The following is a 15,598-nucleotide window of genomic DNA, read 5'->3' as shown; positions in this document are numbered from 1 at the left end:
CTTCTTTTTTAAATTTTTATTATTTATTTGTATGTGGGGGTACACCAAGATCTCTTGCCACTGCAAATGAATGTAATCCAGCTTTACATGGGTGGCTGGAGAATTGAACTTAGGCTGGCAAGCTTCAAAAGTAAGTGCCTTTAACTGGTAAGCCATCTCCCCAGCCCCCTTTTCTTTTTATGAAATATAAAAATCCAGTTAAATCATGTGCCTCATGAAAGTTGGCTCCAGATAGCAAAAGTCAGGGAAAATATTAATTAAACAGCTACGGACACCTCTTTACCTTTGAGAAAATGCTTATTATTGCAAAGAAAACCAAGACTCAACTTTTGAATCAATATATTTTTTTAAGTCGCAGCAAGTCATCTTGCAGGCCAGGCTTTGCTTTGTAAAGGCTTTCAGGGGCTGGAGAGATGGCTTAGCAGTTAAGATGTTTTCCTGCAAAGCCAAAGGACCCTGGTTCGATTCCCCAGGACCCACATTATCCAGATGCACAAGGGGGCACACGTGTCTGGAGTTCATTTGCAATGGCTCGAGGCCCTGGCGCACCCATTCTCTTTCTCTCTCTCTCTCTCTTTGCCTCTCTCTCACTCAAATAAATATATTTTTTTAAAAGGCTTTCAGAATTCTCTGAGCTTCCAGGGAAGAGCTTGTGAGGAAGCAATAGAAGATGAAACCTTCCAGAGGAAACATTTCCCAGCAGAATCCACTGCCCCAATGAGATGACTGGTGTTTTAACAGAAAGAGGACAAATTCAGAGTCTTCCAAATGTACATTTAAGTCACCCCCCCCCAAAAAAAAACCACACATACCTACTATCCAGTGAGGTAAGAGTACAAGAAAAATGATGTCTGCCCCAGGAGATGCAACAGCTAGACTCTTATGAATGGAAGTTTCACTTGTGTCCACTCTCAACCCCCAAACAACTGGCTGCTTTAATCTGAGCTAAGACCTATTTTCTGCCCAGGAGATAAAGAACGAGAAGTGACAGTCTCCAGTATCTGCCTACTGAGACAGCATGGGTGATGACACATCCCAAACCCAGGGAACACACATCGGGGCCTGTCAAGAGGTGGCCAGGGTAGGTTTTTCACAGACATTTGGAAGAAGGAATAACTCAAGACCCAAGGTGAGACTTATTAAAGCCCTGCATCTGATCAAAACTGAATTTCTAAAAGATTCTGTGGGGTTCTTTCAGGCAAATGCTTGTGACCCAGCCCACAAAGAGGCTAACTATCAAGGTCACTTCAAGGACTCCTTCAGTGAAAAGAATAGAAAAGGTTGCAGTTAGTTCCCAAGTATGAAAGAAGCACGCTTACTATCTTTAGGGATAAAGGAAATGACAGAAGAAAATCTCTCACCATAAAAATGGGGGGGGGGGGCAAAAAATAGAAAAATACAGCAAAACTTCACCACATCCTTGATCCTCAGGGCCCAACCACAGAAATAACGTTGGCAGCCGATTCCTCCCTGCCACCAAATATTGACTTCTGAGTCTGGAAATCTGAAACGCCCCTGGCAAGAGTTCATTGCACAAAAGGACACTTTCTATCAGCTATGGCCTAGGGGATTCCTGCGTGCCAGGCACTGTGCCGAGCCTGTAGGACTCAGAGCTGAGTGAATAAGGCACCGGGCTGCCATCAAGCGATGCCCCACCCTGAAGACAGGAGAAGTGGGTCCAAGACACCAGTGGAAGGAACTGGATCTGCTCAGTTAGACTATGGAAGCAGTCACTGGAGAGGCTGTTTTTTGGCTGAGAATTAACACTGGGACGGGGCTGAGGAGAAAGCTCGGTTGATAAGGGCTTATCTTGCAAGCAAGAGGGCTTGAGTGATCCTCAGAACCCACATAAAAAAGCTGGGTGTGGGCTGGGCATGGTGGCACACACCTTTAATCCCAGCACTTGGGAGGAGGCAGAGGTAGGAGGATCGCCAAGAGTTCAAGGCCACCCTGAGACTACATAGTGAATTCCAGGTCAGCTGGACTAGAGTGAGACCCTACCTCAGGGAGCGGGAGGGAAGCTGGGTGTGGTGGTGTGTACTTGGAATTCCAGTGCTAAGGAGGTGGAGACAGACAGACACCCAGGGTTCCCTGGCCAGCCAGTACAGAAGGCTTGGTGAATTCTAGGCCAGCAAGAGACCCTTTCTCAAGAAAAGGTGGACAATACCCGAGGAACAACGTAAGAGGTGGTACTCTGGCCTCCATATGCACATGCACACATGTGATGCACTCCCCCTTACACACACACACACACACACACACACACACACACACACACAGAGAGAGAGAGAGAGAGAGAGAGAGAGAGAGAGAGAGAGAGAGAGAAGAACAAATGTTACATGCCTGCAATTCCACAGCTCAAGAGGCTGAAACAGGAGAATTGTGAACCTAAGGCTAGCTTGAGTTAGATCTGTCCCCAAAACAAACAAACCAAACCTCAGTGAAGTTCTTGCTAGACTCTGGAGTCCATGTTTTTAAAAATTTTTTTGTTCATTTTTATTTATTTGAGAGCAACAGAGAGAGAGAGAGAGAGAGGGAGGGAGGGAGATGGAGAGAGAGAGAGAGAGAATGGGCACGCCAGGGCTTCCAGCCACTGCAAATGAACTCCAGACGCGTGCGCCCCCTTGTGCATCTGGCTAACATGGGTCCTGGGGAATCTAGCCTTGAACTGGGGTCCTTAGGCTTCACAGGCAAGCACTTAACTGCTAAGCCATCTCTCCAGCCCTGGAGTCCATGTTTTAAAGCCCACCTGAGAGAGAAAAAAAAATTTTCCAGTGTCCCATGAAGCTCAAGCTGGCTTTGATCTCCTGATCCTCCCACCTCTACCTTCCAAGTGATGGGAGCTCTGCACTACCTTAAATGTCAGTATATACATATGTATATGTTGATGTACATATACACATATATATACAAATTTACTTTTGTACATGTGTGTGTGATGTGTGCTTGTGTGTATTTGTGTGCATGTGTGAGGCTGCACATGCATGTGGAAGCTAGAGGTTAGTTTGGGGTGTCATCCTTGATCACTCCCCACATTCACTCTTTGAGACAGAGTCTGTCACTAACCCGGGAACTCACTGATTCCCTGTCTTTGCCTCCCCAGCTCTGGGATTACAGTCATGTGTTATGTATGACATCTGGAATTTAAGTGGGCTCTTGGTACATGGATTCAGGTCCTCATGCTTGCATGGCAAATACTTCAAGACATAGTTTGCAATCTGCTCTATTTTTGCAGAGGACTAAGAAAAGAATTCTTGATATGAGCAAACACCAAGTCAAGAAAGAATCCTGAACTGCCTTAAATACTTAAAGCAATCAATGGTCCTCATGGTTTCTTACCAAGCTCTGTAAATGCCAAATATTCTTGTTCCTAGTGTGACCACCGAATTCTAGAACAATCAGGAGCTGGCTGTGTGATTTATAAGTGAGCCACAAAGTTAATGATTTATTGTGGATTGCATTAGGAAGTAGTCGCTGGTACAAGCTGGTACCGTTTATTTATCACTGATATGAGAAGCAAGACACACCTGCTTAGAGCAAATAATGACATGATACTGTGAGACAATACCCAGGGGACCATGCCAGGACTGGTTAGTCATGTCATTTCATCACACTGGTGATTACTAATGGGTTCCTTTATTAAGAGACGGAAGAATTTGCATTTAGACTAGCAATTCCCCACAGATGGCCGTTTTGTCCCCAGGGGATGGTTGGCAATGTCTGGAGACATTTTCTGTTGTTAAAACCAGAGAAGGTAAGATAGACATAGTGGCACACCTGTAATCCTAGCACCTGGGAGGTGGAGGCGGGATGTCAAGGTCATCCTTGGATACACAGGGAACCGGAGGCCAAGTTGGGCTCCATGAGACCCCGTCTCAACATAACCAGAGAAGGTGACATGGCATCAAGTGGATGCTGTGCTACATCTCACAGGACAGCTCCACAGCAACAAAGTGTCTGATCCCAAATGTCAACCACTTGCTCTATGACACCTGACATCCTCATGGGTTCTTAGGTCCTCAAATAAGAACCCTGCCCTAAATGATAAAACCATGATTTTCCACATGAGTACACTGACCCCTAATCCCAAGTCAGCCCTAGAGCTAGCAGCTCAGCCTTTGCTCATGATCTTATGGGCACCTAATCATGTGGTGGCCAGAGAGAAGGAAACGGCCTCATTTCAAATATTTGCTTGCCTATTTGTAAACTAGCTGAAGCAGGTGGTGGTTAGCCTCCCTGAGCCTCAGGTTCCTAGTCTGTGAAATGGAAACAATAATATTATTTGTCTATTAAGGTTTGCATTAGGTTTAAATAAATCTATCTAAACAGTCTGGTCCCTTAGCACCAAAAGGAGTAAACCGTGTTATTCATCATCATCATTATTGTCATCATTACCTGGCACAGAAAAGATTTCTATCTATCTTGACCAGTTTCCAAAACCTCAGCCATTTGAACAATAGTGGGATTTCTTTCTCTTTCGTGCTCTCTCTCGCTCTTGTTTTATTTTGTTTTGGTTTGAGGCAGGGTCTCTCTCTAGCCCAGGCTGACCTGGAATTCACTGTGTTGTCTCAGGCTGGCCTTGAACTCATGGCAACCCTCTTACCTCTGCCTCCTGAGTGCTGGGATTAAAGGTGTGCGCCACCACACCCGGCTTCAATAGTGGGATTTCTGACTATCACTGTAGCTATGACCTCCTCAAGGTTTGTGTGTGTGTGTGTGTGTGTGTAAGTTGTCACATTCTGCATATGAATCTGTTGTCTAGAAGAAAATGAGCGTCTACACACCCTAGGGATCCAGGTTCGACTCCCCAGGACCCACATAAGCCAGATATACAAAGTAGTACATGCATCTGGAATTCATTTGCAGTGGCTAGAGGCCCTGGTGTGCTCATTTTCTCCCCGCCCCCTGTCCCCCCTCTCTATCAAATAAATAAATAAATTAAATATTAAAAGAAACAATGCTTAAAGCAGGGAGTGGCGCATGCCTTTAATCCCAGCACTTGGGAGGCAGAGGTGGGAGGATTGCCGTGAGTTCGAGGCCACCCTGAGACAAGGAACTCAGAGCTCCAATCCCTTACAGTGCACTTTGACCATTCATGTAGTGGAGCCACTAACCATCAAAGATGCCACATTCTCTTGTTCCCAGTTGCCTTTGTGGCTGAGGCCTGACCATGTGACCTCACATGGCCAGGCCTCATGGTCAGACCTCAGCCTCACTCCTCAGACATGCCGAGCTGGAGCCTAATACTGAATCTGGAGCTGGAGACCAAATGAATCCAGGGCTGTGACTTTCTTCTTTGTTGTAACATGAGCTCCTGACGCTAGCAGAGGTCTCCAGTCCTGTGCTGCCTCGATGGAAGTGGTTTCTCACTAGTTCCATTATACAGTATCTTACATGTGTGTGCACGCTCACACACACACTTTTATATAAGTGTGTTCGTATATGTGTGGGTGCACGTGCACACATGTAGAGGCCAGAGGCAGACATGCTAAGTGTCTTCCTTAGTCATGTTCCCTCTTATCCTTCGAGACAGATTCTCTCCCTGAACCCAGAGCTCAGCACCTTGGCCAGACTAGCTAGCTAGTGTGCACCAGGGATTCCCTGACTTCAACTCACACGGGCTCACCACACGACACCTGGCACTGTCGTGGGCTCTGGGGATCTGAACAAGCATGTTACCCACAGAACCATCTCCTGACTCTCAAGTTGTGGATGTGGTTCTACAGGCCTCCGGTACAGAGTGCTAAATTACTTACAAGTAACACAATCCATAATCCAGTAATGTAGGTTCCTGGTTTTCACTTTTAGATGAGGATGTTGAGACCACCAAAGCTGTGTTCTACACAATGCTGTGACGAAGTCAGGATTCAGACCCAAACTGGCACTTTTTCAACCAGACTACAATGGATTTACAATTGGTCTCTGATAAGCCAAATTTTGCCAAAGTTGGTTCTGGAAAAAAAAACAAACAAAGAGGTGCTTCTTCAAAAATCTTTCAGATTGAGCCGGGCGTGGGGGCGCACGCCTTTAATCCCAGCACTCGGGAGGCAGAGGTAGGAGGATCACCGTGAGTTCAAGGCCACCCTGAGACTACAGAGTTAATTCCAGGTCAGCCTGGACCAGAGTGAGACCCTACCTCGAAAAACCAAAAAAAAAAAAAAAAAAAAAAAATTCAGATTGTATTATTATTGGCCCAAGTAAATGGTCCACGGTGATTATCGACACTCTCCTCTTTGCATTGTGTATCTTGGGGCTGGGCAGGCATATTTCATATATAAGCTCTTCAAGATAACCTCATATTGAGTGAAATCCCCCAACTGTAAACCCAGATGCCAGGGAACAAGATAAGTGAATAAGTAATAGGAGCCAGGTCAGGGACTGGCAGGGACCACACACACTGTAGCGTGTAGACTTTGTACAAAGTGGGCCACTGTTGCTTAGCCTAAGAAACTTGTGTTCAGGTGAAAATAAATTCCAGGGCTGGAGAGATGGCTTAGTGGTTAAGCGCTTGCCTATGAAGCCTAAGGACCTCGGTTCAAGGCTCAATTCCCCAGGACCCATGTTAGCCAGATGCACAAGGGGGCGCACTCGTCTGGAGTTCGTTTGCAGTGGCTGGAGGCCCTGGTGCGCCCATTCTTTCTCTCTCTATCTGCCTCTTTCTCTCTCTGTCTGTTGCTCTCAAAATAAATAAAATAAATGAAAAAAATAAGAAGATAAATTCCAGAGTAGATCTCCCAAGAGGAACAATTTTTCTGATTTTTATGCAAAGCTTATAGACAACTAACTAAAACTAAGAAACAGAACACCCATGGGCCTGGAGAGATGGTTCAGCAGTTAAATCACTTGCCTGTAAAGCCTAACAACCGGGTTTGGTTCCCCAGGACCCACATAAAGCCAGATGCACAAGTGGCACATGGATATGGAGTTCTTTTGCAGTAGCTAGAAGCCCTGACATTTCCATTTTCTCTCTCTCTCGTTTTCCTCACAAATCAATTTTTAAAAAGAAAAGAAACAGCCAGGCGTGGTAGTACACACCTTTAATCCCAGCACTCAGGAGGCAGAGATAGGAGGATCGCCGTGAGTTCGAGGCCACCCTGAGACTACATAGTGAATTCCAGGTCAGCCTGGGCTAGAGTGAGACCCTACCTTGAATCCCCCCCCCCAAAAAAAGAAACAAACTGTCCACTGTATGGACCTATACTTATAGGCACACATGGGAGTCAGAAATTGCAAACAAACTCCCAATTCACTGGGAGGCTTGTATGAGAAACAGGCTAAAGCAGCCTTCTGTCTGCCCCGTGATGCTCGACTTCACCACTCCCAGCTCATCCACTCGTTCCAGGAAGAAGCTTCACTCTCTGATTACAACTGCTTTGGCTCCCTGTGGTTTTGCTTACGTTTGATCGTCATTTATTAACCCCATGCTGCCTGATTATAGTCTTCATGTTCAAGTATTTTATCTATTTATTTGACAGAGAAAGAGGGAGGGAGAGAAGAGAGAGAGAGAATGGACACACCAGGGCTTCCAACCACTGCAAACGAACTCCAGACGCGTGAGCCCCTTGTACATCTGGCTAACGTGGGTCCAGGGAATTGAACTGGGTCCTTTGGCTTTGCAGGCAAACACCTTAACCACTAAGCCATCTCTCCAGCCCTTTAAAAAAATTTTATTTATTTGAGAGGAGAGAGAGAAAGAATGAACAAAATCTTTATGTAGAAAAGAAGTTCCAGAGGTTCATCAAGGTATTGCAAATAGCAAATAGACCTTGTTATTAATAATGGAAAACACTATATTATATATCAAAGTATATTGCACATACGTACATTTCATAGCCATTCATCCATTGAGGTTGTTTCTATATTTTGGCTGCCATAAATAATTCTTCACGAACACAGGAGGGCAGATAGTGTTAAGTGAAATATGTCATGCACAGAAAGAAAATTATTGCATGATCTCAGTTACTTGTGGAATCTTCAAAAAAAAGGCAATGAGGGCTGAAAAGATGACCATGGTTAAGGTGTTTGCTAGCAAAGCCAAAGAACCCAGGTTTGATTTTTCCAGTACCCACATGGGGTCAATGCACAAGATGGAGCAGGTGCATGGAGTTTCATTTGCAGTGACTAGAAGCCCTGGTGTTTCCATTCTCTCTCTCTCTCCCCCTTTCCATCTGCTTCTCTCCCTCTCTCTCTCTCTCTCTCTCTCTTTCTCTCTCTCTCTCTCTCTCTCTCTCTCTGTGTCATAAATATTTTTTAATAAGGCAAAAAATAGAACCCTGGTTACTAAGTGTGGGAGGATGGATAGATATAGGTCAAAGATTACAAAGTTGATTTTACATAGAATGAATAACCCTAGAACTCTAAGGTACGGTTTGCAGATCACTGTTAATATTATATCATATGCTAGAAATTTGCTAAGAGTAGATTTTAAGAGTTCTCACCATATACATGTAACTGATTAGATATATTAACTTACTTGACTCTGGTAATCATCTTACCATGTATATGTAATATGTAATGGTATACATGTTAAGAAGAGTCATTAAAAATTTAAATCTATCTATCTATCTACATACATATGTTGGTGTTTCAAGGTAGCATCTCAGTCTAGCCCAGGCTGGCCTGGAATTCACTATGTAGTCCCAGGCTGTCCTTGAACTCATGGTGATCCTACTACCTCTGCCTCCCAAGTGCTTGGACTAAAGGCATGTGCCACCAATTCCCCCTTCCCGCCAAAAAAAACTTTTTTTGGAAAAAGGAGGAAGCTCCTATTCATGGATGTATATTTCCTTGGAGAAATTTTAAAAAAAAAGCATTTTGTTTTTCTCGCTGATCATTTTGTTCATCTACTCAGCATGGAACCATTTTTGTCTGCATATGTGTTCATTTGCTCAGCGCTCTGCTTTCCTGAATACACACCTTCACACGCTGCTTAGTTTCTTATTTTCTAGCCACTTACAAGCACTCCCAAAGACAGATGCCAAACCTTCAACTTACTCCTTCAGGGTATGACTTGCAAATGAATGGGCTAGAAGGGGGGAATATTTTTAATTTTTAAAATATTTTTTCACTTTTTTAAAAAAATTTAATTTATTAGTTTTCTTTTCAGTAAATACAGGCAGTTTGGTACCATTATTTAGGCTCATCTGTGATCTACCCCCTCCCATTAGACCCTCCTTGTTAATGAAAATGGGTCGTGTATTGTGGAGTTAGCCCCCAGTTATTGGTATGATAAATGTCTCTGCATACCCAGCAAGCACCTCATGGACTATTTTTTCACTTTTAAAGAGAAAGAGAGAGAGAGAGAGAATTGGCTCACCAGGGTCTCAGCCACTGCCATCGAACCCCACATGCTGGCGCCACCTAGTGGGCATGTGTGACCTTGCACTTGTTTCACCTTTGTGTGTCTAGCTTAGGTGGGATCCAGAGAGCATAGCATGGGTCCTTAGGCTTCACAAGCAAGCACGCCTTAATCGCTAAGCCATGTCTACAGCCCAAAGGAGGAAATTTAGAACAAGTTCTGTGAACTAAAACAAGAGTGATCTGAATTAGTGAAATTCCTAGTAATGCTCAATTTCATTTGTTACTTCAAGAATTCTGCCACTAAAAGTCTCAGCTCTCAGGAAAGGGACAGGCTTACTTATTTATGAACAAGCGGAAGGTCTCCTTCCTCACAGTGCCCAATGGCAATGGCATTTTGATTGGTACATTAGTCAGCTGGTCAATCATTCGATTCCTGTTCATTAATCATTTATCTGCTATCACTCTGCATGACTCATACAATTCTCCACAGCCTTCATTCATTTGGGAATACTCATGCCACCTGAACCAGGCTGAGGAGACCTTTATGGAACTGCGTGCTCAGTCTCCACCTCTTGGCCTGTGCAGAGGATCAGAGCTCAGCACAGCTCCCAAGTGGAGTCCACACAGGGGCTGTCATGGGGAGAGCAATGGCCTCACAACTGTGTTCAGCATGTTCCTTCTTTGTGAAGTTCAGAGCTCAGCGAGACAGTAACATAGAGCCAAATGTGAGGAGGTTCGAATCACAAGGAGATCTTATCACAGACATCTCAATCCTGGTGTCCCCTCATAAAGTGAAATTTAATTTCCAACATAGAGCAGACTTTACAATGCCATAAAACTCCCAGGAGTCTGAACATGGGGCTATTGACACTGATTTGTATGGAATCATAAGATAAAAAGCCAATGATAAAAATATTCTTTGGCACAGCACTACAGACAATTAAGTAAATCTTTGGAACCAAAAGTAGTTCTTTAAAATATTTATTCATTCATTCATTCATTCACTTGAGAGAGAGAGAGAGAGAGAGAGGAGAATAAGGAGGAGGGAGAGAGAGGAAGAGGCAGATAGAGAAAGACAGAATGGGTGCAGCAGGGACTCTAGCCACTGAAAACGAATTCCAGGTGCATGTGTCACCTTGTGCATCTGGCTTACGTGGGTAATGGGGACTATAACCCAGGTCCTTAGGTTTTGTAGGCAAGCACATTTAACCAATAAGCCATCTCTCCAGCACAAAAGTGGTTTTTTATTGCTATGAATACATTTTAATAAGAAAGGCTACACAGGGCTGAAAAGATAGCTCACTCAATAAAGTGCTTGCTGCCAAATGTGAGGACCACCATCAGATATCCAATACCCATGTAAAAGCCATGTTTGCTGATGCACTGCTGTGCCCAGTGCTTAGGAGACAGGCAGGTGGATCTCTGGTGCAAACTGACCAGCTGCACTAACTGAATTGTGAGCGCTGGGCGCAGTGAGAGAACCTATCTCAATAAGGTGGAAAGCAATAGGCCAACATGGACCTCTGGCCTCTACACTCAAGCATACACGTGTACATCCAACATCACACATACATGCACTCACACACATACGTCCATGCACATATGACACACAAGAAAGAAAGAAGGGAAGGAAGGAAGGAAGGAAGGAAGGAAGGAAGGAAGGAAGGAAGGAAGGAAGGAAGGAAGGAAAGAAAGAAAGAAGAGAAGAAATTTTAAAAATAGAGATAGAGGGCTAGAGAGATGGCTTAGTGGTTAAGGCATTTGCTTGCAAAGCCAAAGGACCTCAGTTCAATTCCCCAGGACCCATGTAAGCCATATGCACAAGGGGGTGCATGCATCTGGAGTTTGTTTGCAGTGGCTGGAGGCCCTGGCATGCTCATTCTCTCTCTCTCTCTCCCTCCCTCTCTGCCTCTTTCTTTCTCTCTCCTCTAATAAGTAAATAAAAATAAAGTTTAAAAAGGAGAGATAGAGAAAGAAGAAAGAGAGAGAGAAAGAAAAGAAAGAAGGAAGAAAGAAAGAAAAAAGGAAGGAAAGAAAGAAAACTACATTATTGATGGAGCTGGTTGGAGTCATAGAATTGGAGCAGTCTTGTGATGGAAGGCGGTTCAGGTTACCAAGCTATCTGGTCTCTCTCCTGGCTTCAGAGTTATAACACAGAAGCTGTAAAGAGAAAGGACTGACTGGTAGTCATGCAGCTAATTAGAAAGGCTCTTGGCCCTGTGATGAGCAACCACCAACATCCAAGTGACCAAGGTCCAAGGTCCAGAGCTCTGAGGTGATCTGCACAGCCATCGGCTCTCCTTTACCCGCATCAAGCCAACGCTGCTTCTCATCAAGCCTTTGTCCAAATCACATCACTTTTTCTTTTTAAATTATTTATTTATTTATTTGAGAGTGACAGACACAGAGAGAAAGACAGATAGAAGGAGAGAGAGAGAGAATGGGCGCACCAGGGCTTCCAGCCTCTGCAAACGAACTCCAGACACGTGCGCCCCCCTGTGCATCTGGCTAACGTGGGACCTGGGGAACCGAGCCTCGAACCGGGGTCCTTAGGCTTCACAGGCAAGCGCTTAACCGCTAAGCCATCTCTCCAGCCCTCACATCACTTTTTGAGTTAAAAGAATTACTTAGCTAAATTTTAAGATAAATTACCTGAGAAAAGTTGACTTCTGTTCACATGCCACATATGTTCCTGAAAACCTGTGGGATTAATTTTAAAACATAACATCTGTTTTGGATGTATGGCTCTCCTCATAGCGCTCTGTGAAAATTCAACCCAGGGGGACCGCTTCAGAAGTTCTCCTCCATCAGTTCTTCTGCATTTGCTGCTCCTCTGTCACCTCCACATCCTCTTGTGACAGAAAAGCGTTGACACTCTGAAGTCTCTTCCAGGGTCTGCTCCCTGTCTGCCTTTCTCTTGCTGACCCCTCTACTTCCACGTTCTAGCAAAACATCAACCTGGCTTTTGACATATACATAACATTCTTTCTTTTGCATATGTGGAGGAAAATGTCAGTCCAAAAATCAACACCATGAAATACCACCATTTCTGTCAGATTTAGAAACTTAGTATCTAGGGGCTGAGGAGATGGCTCGGTGGGTAAAAATGCTTACCAAACGCATGAGGGCTTGAGACAGCCCAGGACCCACTGAGTCCAACCCCCAGGACCCACATAAACAGCTAGGGGTGGCCAAGCATACCTGTAACTCCAGTGAGGCAGTTTAGGGATAGCACAGCCCCTGGGAATACAGACTAAGGGAGAAATGTCGGTGAGTCTGCAAGGGAGGATCTGGTCTTTTCCTTCTCTCTTTTGCCCCAAGACCTGACCAGAGGATGTTGCTGCAGAAACTTAAGTTCATGGCAGTGAGATAAACCACGCGTCGGTGGAAGAGTTTGGAGAACTCAACATTTATGACACTGGCAATCTGAAGAAAGTTCAGTCTCCGAATTCCCTCAGCCCTGGCCTCTGGTGATTTTGCATTTTTATAGACTGTTTGGAAGGCAGTCTGACATCATCTTGAGTTAAACTTCTGAACTATGTTGACTAAGGACATGCAGAAAGCTGTTAGTTCAAGGCGAGTCTGGTCTTTTCCAAGCCATCTGACTGCAGGTCAGGAGGAAGCTGGACTGGGGCATCACAAACACAGCCCACATTCTCTCAGCTTGGAATCTGAGGTGTTTGCAAAATGCCGTTGGGCTCAGAATAGAGTTTGGGGAGGGGAGGCTTCAGAACAGCATTGTCTCCTGATTAGAGTCTGCACCACAAAGATGGTTAGGTGCCTAAACACGTGGCATGGGATCTGGTTTTTCCTTATCTCTTCTCTAAAGGAGTTCCACTTCCCTGGAAATCTAACAGGAAGATGTGAAGGAGGTTACAAAGCATCTGGACATCTGGCATGGGGACCAGACTGACTAGCTCAGCCCCATCCAGGAAATTCCCCTGAAAGACCTCACCTAGAGACCCTAGGTAGGCATAGGCTTTCCCATTGCTAGGAATCCCCTCTTAGCCTGAAGGAGCCCTGTTTTTTTTCCTTCTCTTAAACTCTGTAATAAAATCTTTTTAAATGTTACCTCCTGTGTGTACGGATTTTATTCACCAATTTAGGAGACAAGAAGCTGGAGGCCACTGACTCAGTGGAAATTTTGTGTGGCTGTGATCTCTCTCTCTCTCTCTCTCTCTCTCTCTCTCTCTCTCTCTCTCTCTCTTTCTGCCTCTTCCTCTCTCTTTTGCTCTCATAAATAAATGCAATGATAAAAAATACACTGGAACTCTATGTACTATTAAAGTGGTAGTTAAGTCCCAGGAAGAAAGCACATGGACTGAAGGAGTCAGCAGGGACGGTGGGTCTGGGCAGGGAGGGTAATAATAATGATGATGGTGTCATCCGAGGTGGCATTTCTTCAGAAGCTTGGAGAACATGGGCAGCAAGCCACACAGGCAACTGGAAGAGGAGCTTACCAGGTAAAAGGAAAGCAAGAGCCTGGAGGTCAGTGTGGGGCTGCTGACTTCAGAGAATAGCAAGGGCATCCGCTATGCTTTAGCACAGGGAATCAAGGGATGCCAGAAAAGGAAGTGGAAATGAGGGGACACAGACCTTGCAGAGTCCAATGGGCACGTCTTTGGAAAGAGTTGGCTTTCCCTGAGGACAATGGGAAGTCACTAAAGCGCAATCACCAGAAGAGTGACGTAACCTAGAATGTTAACAGGATCATTTATGGGGACTTCCGAGCAAGATGGCATCCGCCTAACCCCGTCTCACCTCGCAGGGAAGGAAAGATGGACACAGAGCTGAGGACAGGATCAGCCCATCGCACCTCGCCAGGGCATCAGCTGGAGCCATAGAGTTAGTGGGGAAATGAGCAAGAGTGCTGCTTTCTCGGTGAACCTGGTACCAGCGCAAGGGTAAAGGAGAGAGACGCAGAGAACACTCAGCTCCTACCAAATCAGAGGTCCAGAGACACAGAGGCTCCCAAGACCTCATCACTGAAGCAGACCTAAAATGATCCCAGCATGGCTCAGGGAAATTCCCGGAAGATGGAGCGGAAAGATTGTTAGAGCCATAAGTTGAGTCATTATGCACAGAGACATTGCCTCTCCCCCATAACTGGTGGCCACCCCCACAATGCAAGACCTATAATCCTCATGGGGGGACAACAGGGAGAAGGCTAAGGATGGCACCATCATGGCTGTATACACACTATATACATAACTAAAAAAAAAAAAGAAAACAGGACTAGAGAGATGGCTTAGTGGTTAAGGTGCTTGCCTACAAAGCCTAAGGACCAAGGATCAATTCCCCAGTGCCCATGTAAGCCAGCTACACAAGGTAGGTGACACATGTGTCTGGAGTTTGCAGTGACTGGAGGCCCTGGTGTACCCATTCTCTATGTCTCTGTGTGTGTGTGTGTGTGTGTGTGTGTGTGTGTCTTTCTATTTCTTCCTCTCTCTCTCTTAACTAAATAAATAAAATATCCAAGAAAAACAGAGCCAGGCATGGTGGTGCATGCCTTTAATACCAGTACTCAGGAAGCAAAAGTAGGAGGATTACTGTAAGTTCAAGGCCACCCTGAGACTACATAGTAAATTACAGGTCAGCCTCTGTTGGAACAAAATCCTACCTCAAATTAAAAAAACAAACAAACAAAAAAAAAAAAAACATGATGTGTTAGTGCAACTCTAGAATTTGGGCTTTAGAGGAGGAAAGGAGGGCAGATTCTGCACATATATTTTAAATAGAATTGACAAGAGTGACTGACCAATTAAAGAAAGTTAAAAAAAAAAAACCTGCAAAGATTATTTATTTATTTATTTGAGAGTGACAGAGAGAGAAAGAGGCACATAGAGAGTGAGAGAGAGAATGGGCACGCCAGGGCTTTCAGCCACTGCAAACGAACTCCAGACGTGTGCGCCCCCCTTGTGCATCTGGCTAACGTGGGACCTGGGGAATCCAGCCTCGAACCGGGGTCCTTAGGCTTCACAGGCAAGCGCTTAACCACTATGCCATCTCTCCAGCCCCCTGCAAGGTTTTTAATCAGACAATTGGGTTGACATTTTCAAAGATACTATCTGTGTCCAGTGTTATGCATCTGCTGTTGTGGCTGCCCGGGACTGAAGTGCCCTCTGCCATCCGTCTCTTCCAGGCTGACTTTACCTTGAACACAGGAAGCAATACCAGGAAGCTGTCTTTCACCCACTCACGGGCTTGCCGGGCTGGAGAGATGGCTCAGCAGTTAAGGCGCTTGTCTGCAAAGCCTAATGACCAGGGTTCGATTCCTCAGTACTCACATGGTGGCACA

This window comes from Jaculus jaculus, chromosome 2 (assembly GCF_020740685.1).
Source record: "Jaculus jaculus isolate mJacJac1 chromosome 2, mJacJac1.mat.Y.cur, whole genome shotgun sequence".
In the NCBI taxonomy this organism is placed as follows: domain Eukaryota; kingdom Metazoa; phylum Chordata; class Mammalia; order Rodentia; family Dipodidae; genus Jaculus; species Jaculus jaculus.
This window is presented reverse-complemented; position numbering follows the sequence as displayed.